This window comes from Hippocampus zosterae, chromosome 7, assembly GCF_025434085.1.
Source record: "Hippocampus zosterae strain Florida chromosome 7, ASM2543408v3, whole genome shotgun sequence".
Taxonomy (NCBI): Eukaryota; Metazoa; Chordata; class Actinopteri; order Syngnathiformes; family Syngnathidae; genus Hippocampus; species Hippocampus zosterae.
The window spans coordinates 7,953,239-7,957,463 of NC_067457.1; the positions used below are offsets into that span (position 1 = coordinate 7,953,239).

At 34.2% G+C, this 4,225-nt stretch overlaps 1 long non-coding RNA gene across 1 annotated transcript; it reads left to right on the forward strand.

The window, feature by feature from the left end:
- Window positions 1–240: 240 nt before the first annotated feature.
- Window positions 241–1,307, forward strand: LOC127604769 (uncharacterized). The gene is made up of 3 exons (XR_007963406.1): window positions 241–361; window positions 560–799; window positions 1,064–1,307. It is a non-coding gene; the product is annotated as an uncharacterized LOC127604769 (long non-coding RNA).
- Window positions 1,308–4,225: the final 2,918 nt, after the last annotated feature.

Genomic DNA, 4,225 nt, shown 5'->3' on the forward strand with positions numbered 1-4,225 from the left:
GTAGTATGACTCCACCCCGCCTCAGCCCTCATCCAGATATCCCCCAAGAACATCTACTCTATATCTCATGGTGGAATTCACCAGAATGGTTCTGTCATGAGTTTAAATTTTTCATGACGAGTCGGGATCACATCGTAAAACGTGGTAACCAAGCAACTGCTTCTCAGCTTCCCAATCAGCATCGTCGTAAGTTTGCCATTCACAGGCAAAAATCATCACACCCTCCTTCAGCTGCTCAAGTGCACAATCCAGGGGTGCGGACATATGTTTGTACCTCGGAACGACACATATTTCAATGTAAACTCCTGAGGGACGAATCCCCTGACAAAGTCGGCTCATCAACTCCGCCCCAAATGCCAAGGTGAGTTTTATCGGAGGAAGCTTAGACTTTGAACGAAGACTCATTACCCCAAACAACTGCATTCATACCAGTGGCGGAATTGAAAAGAACAATACTTATGCAAACTATTTTCTCGTGATTGTTCACGTCAGGGAGCTTTTGAAATCACTTTTGTAATGGAAACCGACTATCGTCCACACAATAATATTTCCTCTGCAGGCAGACGGAATAACAGCAACAATGTACCACGGGCTTACCAGGAAAACCCGCGACGGGTCAGAGATTTGTCTGTCAAACAAAGTCAAATGATTGCAAGACAGCAGCAATCAGTGCTGCTAATGCGGGAAGATTCAGGTAAATTTGCATGGTGACAGGAGGAGAGCAGAAGATGGATATTAACTAACTGTATATATTGCGACGAGCATTACAACCCCATTGAAAGAAAAATAACAGCAAAAGGTATTTCTGGATGTTGTGTTTGAATATTCCGTATTTATCTGCATTCATGCTAGCGTAACAGTTGATTGATGGTTAAAAACAAACAAAAAAAAAATGACCGCAATGGCGATGCTAAACTCTGTTGCCCCAAATATGAGCGAAAACTGCTAACCCGCTTGTAGGAAATAATAAATAATGTCAGTAAGAATAAATGAACAGCAAAAAAATAAATCAATAAAATAGGCACCGAAAAGATGTTTTCTTTCGGATTGTGCCCTTGAGCAGAGCAGACCTGAATACCGATGTCAAGGCGTCAAGATGGGTGGATTTGATTTGAGAATCTCGACAGTCAAAACCTCAACGTGGGTGCTCCGAACAAACTTAAAAGTGACATGATCGTCGTTAAACACAAAAATATTGAGTTGATCTGACATTAATGTAAATCCTTTTCCGTACAATTTAAGAAATCTCACAACAATGACAGCTAAATGTACTGTCATTGCAGTTATTACATTTGTTGCCAATTAAAAAAAAACACTTTTAATTCATTCTTATAGGACCATTTTTTTTTACTTTGTGTGCGTGTGTGGGGCCCCAAACACCATCATAGGATGATACGTTTAACCTACCAAAACTTGAAAATATTATTATTATTTTTTTTCGGTCGCTTTTCATCATACAGCATACCCGATTTTGGAAAGGGACACATTTCCTAGACATCAACAACAGACAACAACAACTGCAAATGCTTTTAGGCAAAAATGACTCAGTGGTCATGAGTCTAGACGAGTTGCAGCGCACAGCACGGTTATGTAATGTTTAAAGTGAGCAAACTGCTCCAAGCAGGAAAACATATTTGTGGTTCAGGAAGGGTGCTCTTGTCGTGTCCTTCCATAACACCCTCCTCTCTCCCCTGATAATTCCAAAACATAGCCTATATCAGTAGGATATACATGTTTAACAGGTGCTTGTAATATATTTCTTTATCAGCCTACTTTGACAAACTTTAAAAAGAAAAGTTTAAAAATAGAAGGAGATTTAATTGCATCTCTTGATAATCAGATAAACACGATGAGTAAATTACATTGTATTTGTGAATCAACCAATGAGTAAAGTGTTTCATTCATTCCGGGACTTTTTGATTTTCTTTCGAAATGTTTTCAGTTCTGATATTGATCCTAATTAAAACATGCTCATCTTATAACAGATCGAAACTGTTTTCAACTTTTTGTCATGTTCCGCCTGTTGCAACCTCACATTGTAAAATTAATACATCAGTGTAATGTGTGTGTGTTTTAATTGTATTGTATTTGAGAAAGCATATTTTTTAGCTTCTGTCAACCCCCCCCAAAAAAACAAACTGCTGCAGGATAAGAAGAGCTTTTTGCCCTTTTTTTTGTTTGTTTGTTTGTTTTATTTTATTGAGCATATATAGTACACGCAATAACAGGTTGACAAAGGTCAAACAAAATTATAAAAGGAAAATTGGAAATAGTTAAAAGAGAAAAAAAAAAAACACACATCACAGTTATATGCTCAAAGGAGTAGGAGGAAGTAAGTAACTTATCTAGTCCTACCCCTTATTATGTAACTGATTGTTCATTTTTCAAAACAAAGAAATGAAAAACTACATATCATTAAATATTTTTACCCTTGTGTATACTATGCTATTCTATTTCTACACCTTCTGGTTTGTATATATATTGTTATTCTTTCTTCTTTTGTATTTCAATTTTCTGATATTCATTATAATTAGCATTCCTTGAATACAACTGTTAAGTTGATCAAAATCCAAAACAAGAACAAACAGTTATATTACTATATTTTATAAGTATATCAAATGTATCTATTTTAATTCAGATTCATGTAGTTATTTTGCACTAATCTTTTGAATTTGTTTTTGAACTCCTCCAACGATTTACTCATTTTCAGATCCGTTTCAAGCTTATTCCATAGATTGACACCAATTACTGATACACACCTTTGCTTAATGTTTGTTCTTGTTCTGGATTTTTTGTATTGATTAGTGCCCCTTAGATGATACCAGCTCTCTCTAATTTCAAAAAGCTGCTGGATATTTTGACAAAGGAGGTTGTTATGTGCTTTATACATTAATTGAGTAATTTTGTAGTCAACCAGGTCGTAGAATTTCATTGTGTTTAATTTGATGAATATTGGATTTGTGGGTTCTATATATTTCGACCTGTTGATTATTCTGATTGCTTTTTTTTGTAATTTTAAAACAGGGAGTGTGTTCGTTTTACAGGCTTTTCCCCATATTTCTACACAGTAGGTCAGATATGGTAGTAATAATGAGTAATATAATGTATACAAAGAGCTCTTATTCAACACATCCTTCGTTTTGTGGAGTATCCCGATAGTTTTGGATACTTTTCTTTTTATATTATCTATGTGTGGCTTCCAGGATAGTTTGGTATCTATTACTAGTCCAAGAAACTTATATTCATAGACTCGTTCTATTTCAATTGAATTTATCTTTATTTTAATTTGGTCTTTAATTGGTCTTGTGCCAAAAACAACTAGCTTAGTTTTTGTTAAATTTAAAGATAATTTGTTTTTGTCAAACCATTTTTTAAATTTTGTCAATTCGTTTTCTACAATTTTCATGAGTTGTGTCATATTTTTTCCAGAGCAGTAAAAGGTTGTATCATCGGCGAAAAGGACGCATTTGAATTGTTTTGACACACTACAGATATCATTAATATATAAAATGAACAGTTTTGGTCCAATCACTGACCCCTGGGGCACTCCATGGATAATCTTCAGTAAGTTGGATTTTTTGTTTTTGAACTGCACATACTGATATCTGTTTTCTAAATAACTTGCAATCCATTTATGTGCTGTGCCTCTGATACCATATCTCTCTAATTTTTTCAATAATATAGCATGGTCTATAGTATCAAAAGCTTTTTTTAGATCGAGAAAAATCCCGACCGTGTATTCTTTATTATCTATATTAGTGGCTATTGCTTCCACAAACTCCATTGCTGCCAATAAGGTGGTCCGTTTTTCTCTGAAGCCATAATGATTTTCACTTAATACCATGTGTTTATCAATGAAGTTATCGAGTCTACGAGAAAATAATTTTTCTAATATTTTTGAAAATTGTGGTAACAGTGATATAGGTCTATAATTTGTTATGAAATGTCTTTCACCATTTTTAAAAATTGGAATAACTTTAGCTGTTTTCATTTTTGATGGAAAAATACCGACTTTAAATGACAGGTTGCATATACTGTATATGTAAAGGGTCGCACTACAAGTTCTATAATATGTTTTACTATTGACATATCAATATCAAAACAGTCGGTTGACTTTTTGCTTTGATATGTTTTTACAATATTTAATATTTCATTTTGATTCACAGCAGTAAGAAACATTGTGGAAGGATTTTTTTCTATGTGTTTATGTATTTCTAAAGAGTTT